General features: G+C 41.8%; 1 protein-coding gene across 6 annotated transcripts in view; it reads right to left on the bottom strand.

Annotated features, from left to right (window-relative positions):
- GHR (growth hormone receptor) overlaps positions 1-25,053 on the bottom strand; it is a 133,884-nt gene that overhangs the window by 88,071 nt on the left and 20,760 nt on the right. For 2 of the 6 annotated variants that reach the window (XM_057418038.1, XM_057418037.1), the window contains one exon: positions 138-222. The exons of the other annotated variants lie outside the window; for them this stretch is intronic. The gene's annotated coding sequence lies outside the window, so the exon portion shown is untranslated. The remainder of the gene's footprint in view (positions 1-137; positions 223-25,053) is intronic. 6 annotated transcript variants of the gene reach the window in all.

Genomic DNA, 25,053 nt, shown 5'->3' with positions numbered 1-25,053 from the left:
TATTATTGTTACCACCTTAACAGATCACAGATCTGTGAGGATTATCTGCAGAGCACAACACGACACTATTGATCACTCAACTTAGCTGACTTTCACCCTAAAGTCACTTGCAGGTAAGATAAAGGTTATCTCACTACCTCAAATGTCAGCAGGGGATGTGTGATGCTTCACGCCTCCCTCAGGTCAGCTGTGAATTGCGATCTTCTCCAGCCATCCCAGCACCTACACAAAGTCAGGGAAAACATAAAAGAGATCAGCAAAGGTCACAGGCAGCAGGAAGGCGACATAACAAAATCCAGTCAGGCATTCTGGCACTGCTGTCGCCCAGGAAAGGGCACCTCGGGAAAGGCCACCAGCTGGGCAGCCTGTAGGAGCACCTGGGCTTCTCACTCAAAGGGCAGCGGCTGCCTGAAACGCCTCATGGCACCAGGGGCTTGCCAAACTGTGGGATCCCATGTTAACCTTGACACTGAAATGCACAAAGGCAGATTTAAATGGCAAAGAGAAGTCGGTGTGACTGATCAAGACTCATTTTCAGGGCACATCCACTGTGGAAATGGGCTGAACTGGAAGTAAACTCTGAGTCACCAAGAAGAGGGGGTGTGTGAGTAGTATCTCACTACTAACACTTTAGACAATAAATTACAGTGTAGTAACTTATAAACTGGTGATTTGAAGATAGCAACATCTCCTTTTTCTCTAAAAGGACAGTGTGTAAGTCCCAGGAAGATGGCAAGCTGTTAAAAAAAAGAAGTACGCCATTTGTTGTGTTCAGAATTCCAGGCACATTATCACTCCCCATGATGTTTGGCAGATGTAAAACAGTTTTGAATTAGTAGTACTTCTGTATTTAAATAAAAATAACATTAATTCAACATGGAAGGTCACTTTTTCTTAAGGATGCAAGTCAGCTTTTTAAAGCATTTTGAAAAGTCAGCCATGGTGCCCACATTAATTGAATAAGTCATAATAATTTGGTTCCTAGTGGGTGGGACTATGAAAATATGATCAGATTTCACAGTCCCTGGCTCTCTAAATAACCAGGAAAAGAAAACAGTCTGCAAAAACCCCACAGGTAACATCTAAAGAAATGCTGCATAAATTCAGACTGAATGCCTAGGGCCACAGTGCCCCAGCCTTAACAAGGAGGAAGTAATATTTAAAAAGAGAGTTTTCCTTGATGAAAGTATGAGCACTAGCTTCTTCACGATTCTTGATTTTTACCAGAAGATTTTTCTTCCTTTTACGTGTTTCATGTTAATGTATGCCTAGTTCCTTAAACAACAAAGAACTGAAATCAAAATGTGACTGTGAGTGAAAATTTCATGATACTTCTCAGCAATCCTTCTTCAGTGCAATGTGTAAAAGGCTAAGTGTCACCTCTGCATTTCATTTAAAAAATAACAGAACACCCTCTACAACTACCAAAAGAGAAAATCCTTGAACTGAACACAGAGATAATAAACATTTAAAAAACAGAAAATAGACAGTTGAAAATAATAGAGGGTATTTTCCATGCAAAAGCAATAATAATAGGCAATATTATAAAATAAATCACTCTACGTGTGGCTAGCTGAAGTGAAAATCGCAAGCAGGGTTCTCTCCTGGTTCACATCATGAAATTAGGATTAGACAGGTCCAAACACAGTAAGCCTTTATCTAGTCTACCCCATAATAGGCACAGCCAAGTCCTAATATCCCACTTTTCAGAAAGAGCCTGCTCACATCAGTGTGAGAATCTAACAGACTGTGTGCCCCGTTTACCTATATTCTACAAGGAGTCTTATGTTGACTTAAGGGATGATTTTCAAAAGAACTCTTAATTTCAGAGAGAATAATTGACCAGTGAGCTAGAAATCTCTTCTCCAAAAACAAAGGGACAGCTTAGACTGAAACAAAGCTGTGAAGTTGGAGGCAGCTGCTGACTCAAGCTTGTTACCAAGGACTACTGACAAATTCCTGTTTCAAAACACTGGGTAGTGTATTAGCAAGTGGAAATGATCATGTGACAAAATCAGAATCTTACAACAATGCAACAGAGAAAACTATTCCCATAGTCTTTCCAAAATATTCTGAAATCCTGCTTAACAGAATAAAAGATTCCTTAGCTACTTTATGGGCAATAAAAAGGGTATGTCATAACTTCTGATTACATGACTGTACTTAGAATATTTTGTTTCACTCTTCGTAGCAAGTGGTGATAGCACAAACTGCATGCAGTGACACTGTTTATCTGCAATACTGCAGTTTAGAACAAGCCACACAAGCATGAAGAGAGTTAGTTATATTTGCACTTGGCTCTGACACTTCATTATGTGTGAAAAAGAGGCACACAGGGTAGCAAGCTAGATGTTTAAATGGCAAGCAGCCACTTTTTAAATCATTCTTGGAAAAACTGCAACTTCAGCAAAAGGAGAACACAGATTCATGTGAATAAACTATACAGGTGAGGTTTCTTAAGACAGATTTTCTCAGAAACACATTTGATTATTCTAATCCACATGGCGAGCAAAACGATTGCAGCACCGAGTTAAGACAGGACCCATCCGACGTGCGGAGGAAGGACATCCAGGACTAGCTTGTTTCACGAACAAAGAGACTCAGACTCGTCACTCCCTTGACAGCGGTCTATGCCCATTATATCTTCTCAATACATCCTGTGCTAACCTACCAAAAATTAATATACTGAAGAAGATGAGAGGTTCCCAAATATGAGAAAAGATCTTTTGATCTTCAATAGAACATCTAAGCAAAGGCCCAGTGCTGAAAAGAGATAAGAAAAGCTTTTGATACTGTGTAAAACTTCATTGGCAATTGATGAAGTACAAACCAGGTAAGTGGACAGTGGACTGAAAATAGGCTGAAAAGCCTGGCTCAGTGTTTCAATTAGTGCACAAAGTGCAGCTGAGTGCTAGTCACTAGTGAAGCAGCCCAAGGGTAAATGCTGTTTAGTATCTTCATTAAAGACCCTCACTGAAGAGATAATCAAACAGTGGAACAGGCTGCTTAGAGAGGTTATGGCCTCTGGAGATACTCAGCACCCAGTTGGACATGGCCCAGGACAACTGCATTAATGAAACCCCACTCTGAGCAGGAGGGTTGGGCTAGATGATGTCAAGGGCTCCCTTCTAACCCCAATGATCCTGTGATTCCACGATTCTGTATGTTTAGGTACAGAACTGAAGAGCTGCTGGCAGCAGGCAAAAAAAGAGGAGGCTATCAATGGCATGCTTTGAAGATGGCAAAAAACATGGAAACCCTATGATTGCATGGACCACTGAGGAAGGATCAGGGATGTGGCAGAGTATTACCCACTTCTGGTGATACATGTGGGTGCTAGGGATATAGACAGCAATAACCTGGGGAACATTAGGAAGGACTACAGAGCCCTGGGGGAGGTGGTTAGGGGCTCTGGAGCTCAGATTGTCTTTTCGTCAATTCTCCAGGATACAGGGGAGGACCTAAAAAAAGCTAGGAGGATTGGCCTGGTTAATATATGGTTAAATGGGTGGTGTCATAGTCAGGGGTTTGGGTGTCTTGAACATGGGACCCAAGTTTGTGGGCCAGGTCTAGTGGGAGCTGGTGGAGCTGGTCTGATGATAAGGAAGGGAAAGAGCAGTTTTGGTAGAAGGCTTGCCAGAGTGGTCAAGGAGGCTTTAAACTAGATGGGGGGGGCATCCTTCCATCCCAACACACTCAAGTCAGTTGCCAACACCTATAATAAATGCTCGGAGCAATGTAGAGATATTCCAGCCACTCCAGCCAATGAGCCGGCTTCATTTGGAACTCAGCTCAGATGCCTCTATACAAATGCCCGTAGCATGGGGACCAAACAAGAGGAATAAGAGATGTGTGCACGTCTACGGGGGTATGATATAATAGGCATCACAGAAACATGGTGGGATGGCTCCTATGACTGTAGTTTTGGAATAGAAGGTTACAGGCCTTTTAGAAAAGACAGGCCTGGCAGGAGGGGAGGGGGAGATGCCCTTTATGTTGGGGATAGGCTGGAGAGTATGGAACTCTGTCTAGGGACAGGTGAGTGGTTAACAGAGAGTTTGTGGGTCAGGGTTAGAGGGAATATAGCGATGGGAGACATTACTGTGGGGATCTGTTACAGACCGCCTGATCAAGGAGAACCTGCGGATGAAGAACTCTATAGACAGATAGGAAAAGCCTCACACTCACAGGCCCTTGTTCTCATGGGTGACTTCAATCACCCTGACATCTGTTGGAAGGACGGTACAGCCTGGCACAAGCAATCCAGAAGGTTCCTCAATTGTGTGGAAGACAAATTCCTTCTGCAAGTAATAGAGGAGCCGACAAGGAGAGGTGCCATGCTTGACCTCGTGCTCACCAGCAGGGAAGGGCTCATTGGAAAAGTGACTCTCCAGGGCAGCCTTGGATGCAGCAATCACAAGATGGTCGAATTTGAGATCCTCAGGACAGTGAGAAGAGCGTGCAGCAAGCTCACTGTCCTGGACTTCAAAAGAGCAGACTTTGGCCTACTCAGGAACCTGCTTAGTAAGGTTCCATGGGTTATAGCCCTAGAGGGCAGGGGGGCCCAAGACTCTTGGTTGATATTCAAGGATCACCTGCTACAAGCTCAGGAGTGTTGCATCCCAACTAGAAGGAAGTGCAGCAGGAGGGCCAGGAGACCTCCTTGGATGGATAAGGAGCTCCTGAGGAAAATTCAAATGAAAAAAAGAGGCTTATAAAAAGTGGGAGCAAGGACAGGCAGCCTGCGAAGAGTATAGGGATGTTGTTCGGGAAGCTAGGGACCAGGTTAGGAAGGCTAAGGCCCAGTTAGAATTAAACTTGGCTAGGGATATTAAGGATAACAGGAAGGGATTCTACAGGTACATAGCAAATAACAAACAGACTAGGGACAACATAGGCCCGCTCAGGAAGCTCTCGGGAGAACTAGCTACACAGGATTTGGAGAAGGCTGAGGTTCTCAATGACTTCTCTGCCTTGGTCTTCACTGGCAAAGGCTCTGACCACACCACCCAAGTCTTGGAAGACAGACACAGGGACTGTGAGAATGAAGACCTTGGGCCCACTGTAGGAGAGGATCTGGTTTAAGACGATCTTAAAAATCTGAACGTGCACAAGTCCATGGGTCCTGAAGGAGCTGGCAAATGAAGGTGCTAAGCCACTGCCCATCATATTTGAGAAACCATGGCAGTTGGGGAAGTTCCCAATGACTGGAAAAAGGGAAATATAACTCCCATTTTCAAGAAGGGGAAAATGGATGATCCGGGGAATTACAGACCAGTCAGTCTCACCTCTGTGCCTGGCAAAATCTTGGAGCAGATTCTCCTGGAAGGCATGCTAAGGCACATGAAAAACAACAAGGTGCTTGGTGACAGCCAGCATGGCTTCACTAAGGGGAAATCCTGCCTGACCAATCTGGTGGCCTTCTATGACGGGGCTACAGAACTGATGGAAGGGGTAGAGCAGCTGATGTCACCTACCTGGACTTGTGCAAACGACACATGACATCCTTGTCTCTAAATTGGAGAGACATCAATCTGATGGATGGACCACTCGGTGGATAAAGAACTGGCTGGATGGCCGCACACAAAGAGTTGTGGTCAGTGGCTCAATGTCCAGCTGGAGACCAGTAACGAGTGGTGTCCCTCAGGGATCGATGTTGGGACCGGTCTTGTTTAACATCTTCATTGCTGACATGGACACTGTTATTGAGTGCGCCCTCAGCAAGTTTGCCGATGACACCAAGCTGTGTGGTTCGGTTGATACGCTGGAGGGAAGGAATGCCATCCAGAGGGACCTTGACACACTTGTGAGGTGGGCTGATGCCAACCTTATGAAGTTTAACCCTGACAAGTGCAAGGTCCTACACCTGCGTTGGAGCAATCCCAGGCACAACTACAGGCTGGGCAGAGAAGAGACAGTTGATGTCATCTATCTGGACTTGTGCAGAGTGTTTAACACTGTCCCGCACGACATCATTGTCTCTAAATTAGAGAGACATCAATTTGATAGGTGGACCACTCGGTGGATAAAGAACTGGCTGAATGGCCGCACACAAAGAGTTGTGGTCAATGGCTCAGTGTCCGGCTGGAGACCAGTAATGAGTGGTGTCCCTCAGGGATCGGTGTTGGGACCGGTCTTGTTCAACATCTTTGTCGGTGACATGGACAGTGGGATTGAGTGCACCCTCAGCAAGTTTGCCAATGACACCAAGCTCTGTGGTTCGGTTGATACGCTGGAGGGAAGGAATGCCATGCAGAGGGACCTTGACATGCTTGTGAGGTGGGCTGATGCCAACCTCATGAAGTTTAACCATAACAAGTGCAAGGTCTTACACCTTTTTGGGAGCAATGCCAGGCACAGCTACAGGTTGGGCAGAGAAGAGATTCAGAGCAGCCCTGCGGAGGACTTGGGGGTGTTGGTTGATGAGAAAATGAACATGAGCCGGCTTCAGTGTGCGCTCACAGCCCAGAAAGCCAACCGTATCCTGGGCTGCATCAAAAGGAGCGTGACCAGCAGGTCGAAGGAGGTGATCCTGCCCCTCTACTCTGCTCTCGTGAGACCTTACCTGGAGTATTGTGTGCAGTTCTGGTGTCCTCAACATAAAAAGGACATGGAACTGTTGGAACAAGTCCAGAGAAGGGCCACAAGGATGATCAGGGGACTGGAGCACCTCCCGTATGAAGATAGGCTGAGAAAGTTAGGACTGTTCAGCCTGGAGAAGAGAAGGCTGTGTGGAGACCTCATAGCAGCCTTCCAGTATCTGAAGGGGGCCTTATAGGGATGCTGGGTAGGGACTCTTCATTAGGGACTGTTGTGATAGGACAAGGGGTAACGGGTTAAAACTTAAACAGGGAAGTTTAGATTGGATATAAGAAGGAAATTCTTTCCTGTTAGGGTGGTGAGGCACTGGAATAGGTTGCCCAGGGAGGCTGTGAATGCTCCATCCCTGGCAGTGTTCAATACCAGGTTGGACGAAGCCTTGGGTGTCATGGTTTAGTGTGAGGTGTTCCGGCCCATGGCAGGGGGGTTGGAACCTGATGATCTCAAGGTCCTTTCCAACCCTAACTATTCTATGATTCTATGAATTATTTCCAGGCAGAAGCATGACCTGGACTTACAAGTCCTTACAGATTGCTTAGAAGTCCTCTCCCCAGCCCCTCAAGCTGGGCTACTAGCATGAGAGTATCTCCGGAATTTGTGATAAACTATTTCCAGGTTGTTCGTTCTTTTAAGATTTGGCCTAGGAAATCCCAATTTTCTCTTTATTGCGTTTCTCTTGTATTTTACTTCTTTTCATTTCAGTTAAGCAACCTTCCATCAACTTTCACTTTTTTTTCCTCTATTCAGATAGCTAAGGCTTTTAACCTGCTTTCCTCCTTTAATCCTCCCACTTGTTCTTGTTCATACTCTGGACAAGAGGTCGCATTCTAATTCCAAATCAGAGCCTTTTTTTCCCCTTCTCAATCTCTTCATATACATAGGAGTGTAACAATAAATCTTGCCATTCACTTTTGAGATATTTCACTGAACCACATTTCTTTCTTACAGATTTGGCATTCCCTTCCTCTTTGACATAACAACAACCAGAAGATTTTCTTTGTAGCAGTAAGCTAACAACTGATAATTTGTTTTGGCACTCGTAGTAGGGATGAAAGATGAATTTATGTTTTCCACTGCATTAGGCTTACAAGTTTATCTGTGGACAGGACAGCTCAGCCTGCACTGCTGTGCAAAGCTAAATACAGGCATTAATAGACCTCTCTGGGTTTTAAAAGGAACCATCAGCATTGTGAAGGACATAGACAAATGTTCAAGCTTTGTGAGTAGGTAGCAATTCCACTTGACATATAAGGTAGCTCTTGGGGTATCAGAAATTCAGCCTGTCTTCCACGAGTGAAATATGTCATATTCCCAGCTACAACTATCTACATGAGGTGAAGGAATGTTATGACGAATAGTTCAGTCACTGTTTATATATAAAGTACTTTGAGATCTGGGCAGCTGGAAATCCAGAACTCTACTAGCTGAAACTGATGCTGACATATCAGTAACTTAAAAGAGAAATTTTCTTGATAAATTAACAGGGAAATACCAAGTATAAGCTGAGAATATATTACTGGGTTACTGTAGCCAGTTCTCATGTCCACACTTCAGAGACTAAAAAAACTCAAAAGAGAAAGGACCTAAAAATGTTATCTGAAGTCTCTCACTTGCCACATCTTTTTGATTTGAGAAAAATGTGCAATGGCTCACTCAGTTGCAACTGATAGTAACCCCTACATGGAAGAAGCTCTTTAATGAAGTAGAAGAGATACAGAGAAATCCAGAACAGAAGTAAGAATAACAAAACAAATCTTCTACAGGCTGAAATAAAGTGCAAACTGGAAGTTTTCTGGACTGCTGATCATTCTCATAACTTTCCTTTAGACTTCCTCTGGTTAGCCCAAGTCTGAAATAGCAATCTATTTGAGGCTTTATCAAAGCTAATATGAAAGGATTACCCCACATAGTTCTCTTTCAGCTTTACACATCCTGCCATTATCTGTCTTTTCACAAGAGGACGACGTTGTTGACTCACCATCAGCCAGCTCCAGATGATTTTCTGCAAAAGTGGAACGCCTGGCTTTTGAATAATATGAATACCTTTCCTCTCACTATCTCCCACTCCTTTTTGATTAAACATTTCTAAATATGCAAATAAAATATGAAAGGATCTGGAAAGACAAAGCTGTTAAACTAACTAAAGATGAAAACTGTAGCCCAAGGAACTAAGGCTGTAAAAAGGTAGAAGAAAACATTTTTCCAAAAGGAAATACAGGATATTAGGAAAATATTAAGAAAATCACCTATTAATTAATTGTATGCTGCCAAAACTGTCACTGTTCTAAGGAAAAACACAATGTATGAGATGATTTGGCAAACTGTTCAACATACAAACAAAATTTAGGGGATCAAAAAAGCTTACGACTAATCGACACTGTGGGTGATCAGTTTATTGCTTCAAAGTACAGGGCTTAAAATTCACAGACAAAGATTTTATTTTAGCCTGACTGGTGCCTCAGTGTGTAACTTCGTCAAAGTTAAAACCTCCACTCCTCTCATTTCTTCCCCACTTTTGGAAATGGTGTAACCTTAGGACAGTGTTTTTGAGAAAAAAAAGGAGGGAGATTTAGGGGATAGCTGCAAATTTACCTAATCTCCATCACTTGCATTTTTGAGTTTAATTTGGCTATTAAGTGTTGCAGCTGCTATCCTAAGTATTATTAAAGAGCTTCATTTTTAAAGAGCTAGCTTTACAAGTTCCACAAATGGCTCGCATTCAAACAAAGCATTACCTGTGAACTAAGACAGTGGCCACCTTCTTCAACCTTCTCTTCACTCAACAACAAATCTAAAAAGCCCAGTTTGTTGTTAAATTCCAAAACATTTACTTCATTTCCTGCCTTCCTCACTAGTCACTGAACACTGTCATTTTGTTTCACCAAAAAACTAACATTTATCATTGTTTACGTTCACTTTCTGTTTAGCAAGGGTCAGATTTTTCCAGCACAAGAAGAAAATTCAACTCTTCAGGAGCACCAAAAACTATTTAGCAAATAGACTGATCTCCTCTCTCCCTGCTTTTGAAGTCAGATGGCTCTAAGCTTTGGAGACCTGAACTGCACTTCCTTAGCCCTTTTGCAGAGACAGAAAATCTGGATGTACTTGGCTATACAGAGTAATATCCAGAACATAAGACCTCCAAGTCTGCTGAGTGGTGCTATCAACAAAGAGTGCATGTGAATAGGTTAAGTGTTAAACAAAGGGATTTACTGCAGTTTGTTAAGAAGGAAGATGCTGAACTCAGCCAGGAGAGAAAACTGCAGGTGGAAGGCGTGTACTCATGTAGGGCCAAACACTGCCCCTTCAGCAATTCTAGATCCCCAGCCATACGCTCTTCCTTGAGTGAGGCATCCAAGCCTCATCAGCTGTTTCTGTATTATGCTAAAGTACTCGTGGATTCAGCTACTACTGGAATGTAAGTGAACCTCATAATCATGATAAAGATAAACTTGTTATTAAAATTTAATATTGATCTTATTTTTGTTCACCAACAATCACTAATGCCATCTTGTATAAGGCAAAAAGAGTCACTAAGATTTACATACTAGTTGTGGCTTTTCTATTACCCTCTGTTAGTTTTCTGTGATGAACTGTTTGCAAGATACACATGTACTTTGTGCATTTTCATACTTTAATCTATTTCTCTTCTGGCTTTCCTCCACAATTTTGAATAACAAAGAGCCTTAATGTTAGAGAGCACTGTTTAACAAAGCCGCAGGAGCCATATATACACTATGACTTCAAATAGTGATTTTTCCAAACTCTATAGTAAATTGCTTAAGAAACATTTAGTGCTGATTTCAGTCTCCCTTTTCTTCATGCTTTCAAACACTTCTCCCTCTAAAAATTCTGAATCTAAAAAGTGACCCTACAAAAAAAGAAGAAAATAAAACTTTTTAAGTTCTCGTCTGAAAGCAATCAGCATTTTATTGCAGTCAAATACTTCACCTTGGGAGATCTCAAATCCAGCTCCTTATTTCAAATAAACATTACCCATGCCATTACTGGCCTACAAAATCCATGGAACAGAAACCCAGGAGAGACTTCCCATGTGACAAATTTGTTAATGTATGTCGCTATATAGTCACTTCTGTATTTTTCTTAGGTTCTATTTTAAAAGCAGGATATATGCATATGACATGTTTGTATCACACATCTGTTTCATGCTGTGAGCTCTCATCATGGTTGTCATTTAAGTCCTGCCCCTGATTTTCCTGCATATTTTGCATCCACACAGCCTCCTTAATCCTTTTGATACACCTCAGGAAAGTCAGAAGACAATGCACTGCCCATCTGATGCAAAATAGAGTCCAACTATAAGAGCATCAGTACCAAAATGTAAGATTTCTTTACATGTGGCTAACTAGACAACAGAAAGTATCTTTGGCAGGAGTTTTTTGGGGGCATGTGGTGGTCAAAATTAGCACAGTAGTGGGGTCGAGAATTCCTCCAGAGTGTGTTTCTCCTGAGATGCCAAGTGAGAACATGCATCTTGTGCAATTCATATTTTCAGCCAATTATGTCTTCAATAATTTAGGCTTGTTTTCTCTTCTAAAAATATTAAATCAACAATCTTAAATCAGACTCAGGAATCCAAAGAGGCCTATTTTCAGGCGCTGGCAGGATGACCACTGGTGGCAGGATTCAAACAGCTTCCAGCCTGCAGCCAATGTAAGACTATATTAGGAATATAAATGTACTTTTGTGTTCACATATATAAACTTATGTATTTCTCATCAATTCTCTCATGTTTGGTTATACAGTACATGACAGAAAAGTACAGTATAATGAAATGTACTGAGCAATCGCAACAGAGAACAAGATAAACTCACTTAAATTTTCAGTTAAAAGAAATGGAAAGTACTTCCTCTTCCCACTTCAGTATGCAGATATCACAAGACAGCCCTGAAGATATCACTGTATGCCAAATCAGATAATCTCTAATAACTTCCTTATGGAACACTTATAACTTGATGGTAAAAGGACATAATTTTCAGTTTTCTTGCATTTCTAAGATATGTTTATCAAAGTGTTTGTAAATTTAAATGTCTCTTTAACCTCGGATCATTTCAGAAGTTTTCATCTTAATGGACTAATTGATGCTGACAGTAACTGAGTGGGAGATGTTACAGAGAATGCTTCTGGGCATAACAATTACTTTCTCCCCACAGAAAGCATGTGCATTTATACAGATGCAATTTTTGATTCATTGTTCTTCTGCTCAATGGTAAGTTTAATGCAGAGCTCATTTACACTTCATCCATTTTTCTGAGCCTTTCCTCTGAATACACCTTTTTAATTATTGAATCATTAATTTAATGAAGCTCTAATTTATCTTGTCAGTGTACAAGAATCTAGACTGAAGAATCAAGGGTTTCACTTTGTTTTTCTGTGAGTCTCTGAAAAGATTACTGACAAGTAGTTTATTCTGTAAGCAGTTCTGTATTAGGCATAAAGAAAAATAAAGTCAATTTTCTAGAAATCAAACCTAAACATAAGTTTTAAAAACAAAATACCAAACTCAGAATGAAAACAAGTGATCTATACAGATAAACAACAAAAAAAGTTATACTGAAAAGAAACATTACTTTAAAAAAAAGGTCCTATTTCAAACAAATTTCAATACAACTTCTTCTCCATAACTCTTGTGCATGCTAACTTCCCTTGCTAAAAATAAAGAATCAGAACAGTAGACAGCAGTGAGATTGCCAGGGCAGCACAAATCATACAATAGATCACTATCAGACTGAAAACTCACAACAATGGTTATAAAGGAAAAAGTATCATACCAGCATTTGGTCACAGATCAGATTAAAAAAAAAACCTAAGACTTATGCATCTCCACAGCACTTTGTTCCCTTCTAAAGTAGCACTAAGTTCTCAGAGCACATCTTGAATATCAGAACATTCTGACGATTTTATGACTTGTAACTTTTGAGCAATCAGTGATTTGACCCTTTTATGAAATACACCTTACTTTGGTAGCCGATTACTCAGAGGCCTAAAAAAAGAAATAAACTGCCTCCAGCGGTTCAGGTTGCAATAGCAGTCCGAGAAGCTGAGAGTGCTTCTTGCCGCAGTGATCCCTCTCCAAACAAGAGTGGGTACAAGCAGAAAGCAGAGTCAGGATAAGTGTGGTAGGCAGAAACAAGAGAAGGAACCTGACAACATTTGACATACTTGGGACAGATGTAGGCACTGGCATTTCAGAAATCCTCACTCTCACATGTACACATCATGGCCATCAGATGCGCTCAAGTAGTACAGGCCACAGGAAGGATCAGGGCAAAGTTAAGCATTAGGAATGTCTTACAACTAACTCAAATAACTTCAGCCACAGGAATAGTGATTTTAACATTACTCATATAAGCTCCCATAATTTTTAGATAGGAAAAAAGATTTAGCAGGGTTAGATGTTGAGCCAGAGATTTAGTCTCCTACCGACTAAATTCTTCCTTTTTCTTAGCTCAGAGCTCATTAACCAAGAACTAATTATCTTCTGGTGTCATTTTGTTAAACACGCTGGGAAGAAACAATCCCAAAGAAGCAGCCTAAACCCCCCAAAGTCAGTGGACAGCAAGCATAGAATATCTACAATTGGAACAGGGTCTCCAGGGAAAAGTCTATGCCTTAGTCGTGCAGGTAACAACACTGATAGTATCTAAAGATGTAAAATGAAAAGTTTGAAAATTGAAATTATTACAACTTCATTTTAAAATTAATACTTATTTCCCTCTACACAGTGCTTGAAGTCTTTAGACTGTGACGGTCTCCCCCATGATTATTCAAAGGGTTCATACAAGTAGCTCCAGGGTCCTGATGTGCCCACCATTGACAGTACATACATGTACTTACAAAGGGGCAGAGAACACATTAGTTGAATGCTTGAGTTCGATGCTATTTTTTAAAGGTAAAAAGAAGAAACATCTCTCGCACAGGGAAGATGAACACATATAAAAGGCTCTTTTTGTTTTCAGTGCTAACTAGCCAATTATGCATGTGTAACATATGCATTGTTCCTAACATGGAAAACTGCCAGTGCCCCCTTATGTAGCTGTTATGTGGGGAGGTGGACGCGGTTCTTAGCTATTAATCTGTGTAGTAAGAAGCACTAAGATCCCAAAGATACTGCAAAATTCAGGCATGTTCCTTCTTCCTATTCCTATCCCCAGGAATGCTGAGGGTAATGGTCTGTAAGGCTATTAGACAGCTGGCTGTTTGTCACTCCCCCTTAGATCACTGGACAGAAAATGGGGGATTTGTAATGAAAAGCTGAAAGCTCTATTTCCCATAATCCCCTTGCATGATTTATAACAACCATGATAATTTAAAGCTGGCAATTGCAGACCAGAGGGCTTGACTATTATTATTTTTGTAGCAAAATCAAATTGCCTATTTTGGGCTTTTACAGGCAACTTGTTACATGCATATGTTATCACTTCCTAAACAGCAATATTACCAGATGGAGAAATTCAGCAGGGAATAGGACTGGCAACAATATTCTGAATATAATATCTATTCTGAGCCACAGTGAGAAGTCCTTTATCATAATACACATTTAATGCAAAAAAAAAAAAAACAACAAACAACAAGTTTAGTATGGCAATCTGTTCTTTTCAGTCCCAGAAGAGAAATTAAGGAAGAAAGGTTTTTAAAAATAAACATATAAAATTCCTGAACACTAAGATAATTGCATGGATGTTTAAATAACCCCTTGGGCTCTTAAAACTTTAATTAAGCCTCTAACCTACAAAGACGCCTACTGCCAAAGCTAACAGCAGTCATATACCTGCTTCTTTCCGAAGTTAGGATCATGAATTATGGCAAGATCCCTTTGTAAGCATGAGTAATGAATCAGACAGAACTCTAGGTCATTCTTTTCTTACACTTCTTACATTCATTTTAGTGGAGAGATTTGTCAGCAAAATTAGTAAGTTAATTCTACATGACTGACATGGAGCTCTGAAGAACACAGAATGTTACAATAAATATCACTTCACTCTAGTGAAGCAAGAGGGATGTATAAGAAAGGCTTCTTTATACATCATCTTCAGGAAAAAAATTATGAATCACACCAAGTGGGCAGCCTAGAAGTATTTCTCTGTAAAATAACTACAAAGAAAAAAAGCAGGGTCCACCAAAGCGCCACCTAACACTTCTATTAAGGAATTTAGGTTTAATGAATGACAGATTTAAGAATTTCAGTGAAGAAAGCTGGTGGTTGAGGGAAATCCTTTCCTATCTAAGCAAGAGGAACCCTAAAATGGCATCATTTACATGCTGTCCTGCACTGCTGTGGGTGAAATGCGAGATGAATGTTGCACGTAGACCCTCCCTTTTACTGCTCAAATCCTGAGTTCACAATCAGGTTTGTTTTACTGCTGTTCTGACCCTGGAGAGACATCAACTCCTCAGAGGTATATTTGCTCCTTGCTTACTCTGGGCTTGGATTTCCTCCAGCTACCCTTGTGGCTTGCCCAAGTTACATGTGCCTAAAACAGACCACTGATTCTTTTCCAAATGCAGTTACAGGAACATGTCTTGTAACTGTCTTCTAATAAAGTGAAGATTTTGCAAACAGTATCATCATTAGCTACCACCTGAATGCAGATATAACTGTGTTTCTTGAAAATCTGCCTTTAATTAAATAAACTATGAGCTGGTGGCTGTGCAGGTCTGCTTTACTATAAAAATCAAATAACTACTTGAAACCACTACTATCACAAGCGCAATGCTCATCTAAAGAGTACTGCCATCTTTCAAAGCATCAACAGATACTGAATTTGGCTTTAACTCAAAAAAGCCTCAAACAGGATGGGTTTACCTTAGAAGGCAACTGTGTTATGACCAGATCCTTACTCAGCTGAAATTGCAATGGAAAAATACAGTATCATTAGAAACCCAGCTGGCTATTAACTGTCTTCAAGTGAAGAGCTCAAATTATTTTCCCTTATTTTCTCTAAAGCTTACATATATAAGTACTTGAGCAGTTTATATGAATGTCAACTTTAAATAAACCAAGCCAATACGGGAAAAGAAGAACAATACACCCACCGTTCAGAAAAAGATCCAATGATGAAGATAAGGTTTGTCTCTTAAAGCTAAACTTTGCAGTTCTGCTTCAGGGAAGAAACACAAACAGAAGAAAGACTGTAAACTAGTTTAACTGTGTATTAAGTTCTGCTATAACATGGAAGCACAAGTTCTAACTTAAGCAACAGAACTGACCTGTAATAATCTATATTTAAAATAGTCTGATAAACTACAGAATGATTCTAAATTTAAAAAAAATTCCAAAACCCAAACCAACAATACCGACTAGCAATTTAGCATGGTTATTGACAATGTCTGTCTATACAGTGGTGAGCAACTATCAGAAATATATTTCAAACCCAAAATATTACTTTGCCTGCAGCAGCCAAACACACTGCCTATTCGCCCAAGTGGACATAGGCTCATCTCTGGATTGAACTCAGCGATGCCCTCTTGTGTGACACTGAGCCATTCACTGGTGCCTTCATTTGCACATCACTCTTCTCCTGTGCGTGGTCTGTCCTGTCTGTCCTGAGTGCCAAGGCTTGCTACCCCTGATGCTGAATGTGTGGTGCTTAACACAATACCACCATAAAAAACACATATCAAAAGCACAGCACTAAGTCTCCCAGGGTATGTTACTCTAGCCCTTGCTTTGAAGGAGGTCAAACTGTATTGTCACAATTCCAGACTCAAAAAATCCCACGACCAAACCCCCCCAAAAAGCCAATAACCTGCATGGCCATAAAAAAATATCCCTAGTTATAGGTCACTACTAATCCAAACTCTTCTGCAGAGGCGTATCATCTTCTAGGACCTGTCAGCAAAGGCACAGACAGAAAATTATGCATTAGAAGCACATGGGATAATATGCATGAGCAGAAACAATGCATTACTTTTCTGCATTAACAGATGTTTAAGCAATCATACGACTGAACTGAACTCTGAGTAATGCTGAAATAATCTATTACCCCACTGCTGAAAGAATTAACTACTGTCCCCTTATTTAGAAAGTGGCATTTGCTTTTCCAGTTGTGAAAAAAGTGGAATGCTTAAGCTACCAGCAGTGGTGGGTTAAGATAAAGCAGATGTCTGAATTTCCATTAGTTTAAGATTAACAGGATCAGGCCACAAAGTGTGTATCTTTTCTTGTTCTTCTGTACCTGTCGCGTAGCTATTTTTATTTTGACTGAGAATATTAGGTATCCACAACCTCCTCATACAGTGTTTAGCTAAAAATAGAAGAATACAGTATTAAAGAGAAGAATGTCTCACAATTGTGCACACTGCACAACTTAGGTGCCACTTAAAAGCCTGACAAATAAACATTTCTAGGTTTCTGGAGACAAAGGCTTCAGGCCTCCAGAACTATCAGTGGTTTTCCAGAGCAAAACTTGCAATCCTTGGGTTATTTCTAGTCCAAATCCTGAAAAACCTCTTGGTCTTTATTCTTTGCTGAGATCACATATTTCAGGTATTTTTAAAGCATATGCAAAGAATGTCACAGAGATGCAAATTATTATCCTTTGGTTTAATATCACCTACAGTTACTTTCAGGTGTATTCACTTCCACCAAAAAGTCCTGGTATTTCTACACCACATTAATCAGTTTCTTTTATTTAGCTAGTCCTTTCCATTTAAGCCATCCTACTTGGAAAGCACATTACTTGCTAGTTGAGAGCTTCAGAAACAAAACACTACTTACAGGAAACAGCAAATTAATTTGCCATTCAACAGAACCAAATAAAGACAAGAAAAACTCTTTTCATTTAAACAGAGAATTCTTCTTTAAGTGCAGGTCTTCAGTATGAATAACTCAAAGCTTTCACACCTTATATTTACCTACTGTGCAACATGAATTTGCTCACTGAAGAGTTCTACCACCATCTACAGAAACTGGGCTTGTGATAACCAAACAGGTCCAACAAGAACTGCATGATTTCTTTGTTATTGCTCCATCTTCCCAGCTGCTTAGGAGAAAAATTCAACTGTTACACCACCTGCACCACAGCACAGTGATCTCTCCTCTCTCTAGACTGTGTTAGGGACGCATGCTGGTAGCCACAGTATGGGGAGACAGCACTTGCATCAGGTGCCAGAGGAGGCATCAAGAGTGTATCAGCTTCCACAGAAGTAGTCTACAGACAGTATAATCCAGAGAGGTTTCTGCACAATTTCCTGAGGAGTTTTGATAGGTGTACTCCAAAAACTTGATTGATTTCAGGTATTTTCCTACTGCAAACTCATGCTGCTGAATACAGCCCACACTTAATGTAGCCATGATGTTCTATACAGCATCCCATTAAGTTCAATATACATCAAAATTTGTTGTTTTGCTTTGTGGTTGCCCCTCCCCCCCCCCCCCCCAAATTCGACAGATGCATATGCTAGTAGTCATAGTAGCAGTAGTAACTGATATATAACGCATAAAAGCGATTATAAACCCAAAAGCCCATGTACTGAAATCCTTGATAATTAAAGTCAAGCATGGAGATTTTTACCTTGAATGTTATTTTACTGTTAACAAAAGTTGGATTGCTGTGAATCTTCTGAGAAAGCTGCTATGCATTTATAAGCTTTTGAATCCAATTACAGTCTGTAACTGTAGATGCAGATAGACGTATATATACATCTAGATGTAAATACTACCCAGTGACAGTCCTGGTAATCAAAACCTGAAGTGATGAAAGCCCTAGGTATTCCAATGTGAACACATCACTGCATCAACTGCCAAAATTACAGCCAGGCACACACATAATTCCAAGTGTCTCATTGTTAAATACGAGGTTCTGGGAAAGCAGACCATGCTAAGACTGAATTGAAACATTTAAAGAGTAATTATGTTACTGAGAGAAATTTCCTAGTGGTTTGATACTACCAGAAGCCAATTATACAACATAATAAGAACAAGAAAGACAAAATCCTTGGGTAGTGTCTCTATTAGAAAGTCATTAAAAACAGCAGTTTTGTGTGATTATGAAGTTGTTGTATAACGACTTACAAACCTGCAAGTAAGTTTCTATGTTACTACAAAAAAGGGAATTCTTGGGTGCAGTGGGGTTCTGGAGAATGCACATCCCGAATTACGGTTCGATTGTAAGCCCTCTCTATCATGTGACCCGGAAGAAGAATGATTTTAAATGGGGCCCTGAACAGCAACAAGCCTTTGAGCAAATTAAATGAGAGATAGTTCATGCAGTAGCCCTTGGACCAGTCTGGACCGGACCAGATGTAAAAAATGTACTGTACACTGCAGCTGGGGAGAACGGTCCTACCTGGAGCCTCTGGCAGAAAGCTCCAGGGGAGACTCGAGGTCGACCCCTCGGCTTTTGGAGTCGGGGATATAAAGGATCTGAGGCCAGCTATACCCCAACTGAGAAAGAGATACTGGCAGCCTATGAAGGGGTTCAAGCTGCTTTGGAAGTGACTGGCACTGAAGCACAGCTCCTCCTGGCACCCCGGCTGCCCGTGCTGGGCTGGATGTTCAAAGGCAGGGTCTCCTCTACACATCATGCAACTGATGCTACATGGAGTAAATGGGCTGCACTAATTACACAACGAACTCGAACAGGAAATCTCAGTCGTCCAGGCATTCTAGAAGCCATCATTGACTGGCCAGAGGGCAAAGATTTTGGAATGTCACCAAAGGAGGAGGTGGTGTGCGCTGAAGAGGCCCCACCATATAATAAACTGTCAGAAAGTGAAAAGCAGCATGCCTTGTTTACTGATGGCTCTTGCCGTATTGTGGGAAAGCATCGGAGATGGAAGGCAGCTGTATTGAGTCCTGGACGACAAGTTGCAGAAACTGCTGAAGGAGAGGGCGAATCGAGTCAATTTGCCGAGGTGAAAGCCATCCAGCTGGCCCTGGACATTGCTGAACGAGAAAAGTGGCCAGTACTTTATCTCTATACTGACTCATGGATGGTGGCAAATGCCCTGTGGGGGTGGTTGCAGCAATGGAAGCAGAGCAACTGGCAACGCAGAGGTAAACCCATCTGGGCTGCTGCACTGTGGAAAGGTATTGCTGCCAGGGTGCAGAACCTGGTGGTGAAGGTACGTCATGTAGATGCCCATGTACCCAAGAGTCGGGCCACTGAGGAACACCAGAACAACCAACAAGTGGATAAAGCGGCTAAGATTGAAGTGGCTCAGATGGACTTAGATTGGCAACATAAAGGTGAATTATTTTTGGCCCGGTGGGCCCATGACACTTCAGGCCATCAGGGCAGAGATGCAACATATAGATGGGCCCGTGATCGAGGGGTGGACTTAACAATGGACACTATTGCCCAGGTTATTCATGAGTGTGAAACATGTGCTGCAATTAAACAATCTAAGCGGTTAAAGCCTTTTTGGTATGGAGGACGATGGTTGAAGTATAAATATGGGGAGGCCTGGCAGATTGACTATATCACACTGCCACCAACCCGCCAAGGCAAGCGCCATGTGCTTACCATGGTGGAAGCAACCACCGGGTGGCTGGAAACACATGCTGTGCCCCATGCCACTGCCCGGAACACTATCCTGGGCCTTGAGAAACAGATTTTGTGGCAACACGGCACCCCAGAGAGAATTGAGTCAGACAATGGGACTCATTTCTGGAATAACCTTATAGATATTTGGGCCAAAGAACATGGCATTGAGTGGGTATATCACATCCCCTACCATGCACCAGCCTCTGGGAAAATCGAACGGTACAATGGGCTGTTAAAAACTACACTGAGAGCAATGGGTGGGGGAACTTTCAAGCACTGGGATACACACTTACCAAAGGCCACCTGGTTGGTCAACACCAGAGGATCTGCCAACAGGGCTGGCCCAGCCCAGTCAGAACTTTTACATATTGTAGAGGGGGACAAAGTTCCCGTGGTGCATATGAAGAATTTGCTGGGGAAGACAGTCTGGGTAATTCCTGCTTCAGGTAAAGGCAAACCCACTCGTGGGATTGCTTTTGCTCAGGGACCTGGATATACTTGGTGGGTAATGCGGGAAGATGGGGAAGTCCGATGTATACCTCAAGGGGATTTGATTTTAGGGGAAAACAGCCAGTGAACTCAATTGTATGCCGTTGCCTGCTGTGTAATGCTTTTATAGCCCATCAACTAGATGTCTCCAGGTCACCAGCGACTGGCCCTGACTTCCCTCCAGCCATCATCCCAACAGAGAATGAACTTTGAACATCATGGACCGAATGGACTCGGCAGCATTATAGGGATTGGTCCATGCACTAAGAAAATGATCTTTTCCTCTTGGTCTGTATGTATATGGATGTATATATATGGGAGAGCGATGGTGTATTGAAAATGTGGGATCTGAGCACGACGTGAATGGTATGGAATAAGGGGTGGATAATGTCCTGGGTTCAGCAGTAGCAGTCATGTTTTTTTTTCCCTTTGTGTTAGCTGGTGCAGTGCTGTGTTCTGACTTCCAGCCTGAGAACAGTGTTGGTGAAGTCGATGTTTTCGGTTGTTGCTAAGTGATGTTTACCCTGACCAAGGACTTTGTGAGGCTCATGCTCTGCCAGGGAGGAGGGGAAGCTGGAGGAAGCAGAGAAGGGGCGCCTGACCCGGGCTAGCCAGGGAGGTATTCCATACCACAGCACGTCATGGCCGGGGTGGGGGGTAACTGGGAGTTACCCGGAAGGACACGGGCTTCCGGGTGGAACTCGTTTTCTTGGCCGGTGGTATCGTATTCTCTTCCCTTGTTATTTTCCCTTATCATTGTTGTAGTTGATAGTAGTGGTGGTGATTTGTGTTGTACATTGGTTGCTGGACTGTTCTTGTCTCAACCCGTGGGAATTGCACTTTTTCAATCCTCCTCCCCGTTCCTCCGGGAGTGGGGAAGGGGAGAACCCCGGGGGGGGGGAACGGGACACGGACCTTGATTGTTGTCAGCTCGGCACCACTCACTGGGAGTGAATGAACAAGTTACCTGACTGGGTTTAAACCACGACATTGATCATAATCACATTCTTCACAAGTCCTATGTAAATGGAAATACTTTGTAAAAGCACACTGAGCTATGCTTCAGTTATAGAAAAATGTTATGAGCGCAAGATACTGGAGAGTGCTGTAAAAGGAATCTAGACAGGATTTTATAAACTTGAAATTTTAAACCTGATCAAGAAGAAGAGTGTGGATAGGATCAAGGAACTGCAAAAACAGTGTGAAAATTAGGTGAAACTAGGTATTAGGTAAAAATGCCTACACCATCACAACATGCTACAACAAAGCCAACTCCTTCTCTAATAGTTCCCTCATTAGTCTAACCCTAATATTAAGTACATGAGTAAGACACATCAAGTAGCCATCCAGATGCTTCCATACACCTTATGTAACACCGTTCAGCTGTGGCTCATATTCAGGTTCTGTCAAGAGCAAAAAGTATTTCAGAAGCCAAATTACACATCAGTGGAGAGGAAAAAAAAAGCATTTCTTGCACATGATCAATGGATTCACTGAACACCGAGTTAAATGAATTCAACAGACGTTTGCAGCATATGCAAAAAAAAAAAGTTCTTTTGATGCCTTCTTACAGATACCAGAAAATCAGTAATTCTGAAGTTCTACCACTCCCTGTCAAGATGTCACTGGAAATCTGTAGATTTTCCTATTTAATGTGCTTAACTTCAGAATTTGTAAAGTGAAGGGCCATGGTGGTCCATCTGAGATTTTAAATTTAGAAAAATAAAAAACAACAACAACAACAAAATCTACTTTAGCAGGGACAACTGGATCCAGGTTTCATGTGGAGAAAGTTCTCATAGCAAACCTCTGAAAAACAGTAAAATAAATTTAAATAAAAGGGAGGGCTGGACACAGAATTAGCAAAAACATTACGCAAATATACCCCCAAATGTACCTAGGTTCTAAATATAAACACCCATTTCTTCAGTGCATTCTGACAGTGTTGACTGGACAACATCAGCAGTACAAAGTGTCACCACCACAGGTTTCCATTCCAGGTCCCTGCCCCATAGATTAAACCACAGGTGACAATTCATTAAAGATTCAGAGGAAAAAAGACCGTTAGTATTAAGTGGTGTGCATTGTCAGGTGGTCTATTTGTACAAGAATCCATGTCAAAGCCACTGCAAAAAAGCCCTCATCACAGAGTTTTCCTTGTCTCTCCAGGCTTTCTTCTTGTTACTCCATCTTTATGATGTTACATCCACCTTTATGGATGACCCAGACACCCTTGAAAGCCACAAATGTAGTAGAACATTCTTTTTTTTTAAAGAAACTGAAATTAAAATGCCATTCTGCTATCCCTGTGAACTCACAGCCCAGAAAACCAACCATATCCCAGGCTGCATCAAAACCAGCATGACCAGCAGGTCGAAGAAGGTGATCCTGCCCCTCTACTCTGCTCTCGCGAGACCTCACTTGGAGTATTGTGTGCAGTTCTGGTGTCCTCAACATAAAAAGGATATGGAACTGTTGGAACAAGTCCAGAGGAAGCCAAAAGGATGATCAGGGGACTGGAGCACCTCCTGTATGAAGATAGGCTGAGAAAGTTGGAGCTGTTCTGCCTGGAGAAGAGAAGGCTGTGTGGAGACCTCAGAGCAGCCTTCCAGTATCTGAAGGAGGGCTATAGGGATGCTGGGGAGGGACTATTCGTTAGGGAATGTAGTGATAGAACAAGGGGTAATGGGTTAAAACTTAAGCAGGGGACGTTTAGATTGGATGTAAGGAAGAAATTCTTTACTGTGAGGGTGGTGAGGCAACTGGAATGAGTTGCCCAGGGAAGCTGTGAATGCTCCATCCCTGGCAATGTTCAAGGCCAGGTTGGCCAGGGCCTTGGGTGGCATGGTTAAGGGTGAGGTGTCCCTGCCCATGGCAGGGGGTTTGGAACTAGATGATCTTAAGGTCCTTTCCAACCCTAACTATTCTATGATTCTATGATATCTCCTCCAAGTCAAGCCCCTCCTCCTGCTCAAAATCCTTGGCCAGTTTGGCCTCAGTATCCATGCCAACATCCCTTCATCCATCAATAGGACTCACTACTGATGTGCATGATGACTGCAGCTTTTCACTCAAAACGTCAGAGGTCTATCCATGTCTTAATCATGAGCTTGCTGAACCGATGCTGACCTCCATATGGAATGGTGAAGAGGAGAAAAAGACTAGTATCTCCTCATCACCCCATTTGGGCTGGGCCTAAACTAAACACTGCAGAAGAATGCTCCCAGGCACACTCTCCCTGCAAGTGCATTCATCCATTTCTCATGAACCTTGGTTATCTCTAGAGCTAAAATGTTACTATGATGTCTGGCAGAACCCTCAGCTGGGTCAAGTACCAGTCGTTAGAAACCATTCTTAAGCATGAGTTCAGAGCAAAACAACTTGATAGGAAAGAGGTGGGCCATTCTGCACCAGCTGGTTCCCAGTTCTGGGAACAGTCCCAGGCATCCTTATGGTACCAACCCTTCACTCCCAGGCAGCCACTTCCACCCGCCCTAGACACCAATCTCAGAGGGGTGCAGCAAATGCCATTTTTAAATGGTTGTGGTATGACAACAGGAATGCTGCAGTCCTGCCTTCTCTCTCTTGGCCCTCACTCCCAATAACCCTGTGGCTTCCCAAAATACAACATCCAAGGAGGCTCCCATGCAGAAGTCACAAAAGGATGAAAATCAAGAGCAAGAGTGTTCAGCAAAACCACTTGTTGAAAAATATTCCTGGGGTGGCAGGATGTACAACTAGACAGTACTGCTTGGCACTGCTTAACATCAGCACAACCCTATGGTACTGGCAAGAGGGGATCCTAGTGAAGTGAAGGGTAACTGCAGTGTTAGAGAAACAAATATAATTTAACATCATGAGAAAAATTCAGATTTCTCTACTAGTTTTGAATGCTGTCAATCACACCAGCTGTCAAGCCATTTTCAGCAGAGATGCAGTCTTGTTAACAAACAGCAACTATTAACAAAGGCTAAAACCATGGAGGTCCATAAGGGGGCACGGTGGGAAAACAAACAACAGAATATGCAGAATGAAAAATTTTGAGACTGAAAAATGTTACATTTTTTTAAGTCTACAAAATCCCTAAGTTCAAAACTGTTTATGACACTACTGAATATTGAGAAGAACTACAAAATGTTTATCATTGTCTATTATATTTTAAGTACCTTTCTGTAAATGAGGGTGTATTTTATTAAGCACATTTCTCACCAAATACATTACAGAGTAATATGTTAGTCTGTAACAATAGCTGGGAAAGAAATGCTTAATAATTTTTTTTAATTATTTTTAATTAATGGTTTATACAGAGCAAGGTAAAATAAAAGTGCATTGTGTAATTTGTTCTTCTGGTTTTATGACTACATACACAGCAAAAGACTATGCTATACCAATGTTTAATTTTTAATGGACCAGCTGTGGGCTTAATTATTTTATTGCACTATCTGTCCCTTAG

This window comes from Pezoporus wallicus, unplaced genomic scaffold, assembly GCF_028554395.1.
Source record: "Pezoporus wallicus isolate ANWC-B61680 ecotype Strahan unplaced genomic scaffold, APGP_CSIRO_Pwel_v1 contig_8557, whole genome shotgun sequence".
NCBI classification, from domain to species: domain Eukaryota; kingdom Metazoa; phylum Chordata; class Aves; order Psittaciformes; family Psittacidae; genus Pezoporus; species Pezoporus wallicus.
This window is presented reverse-complemented; position numbering and strand designations above follow the sequence as displayed.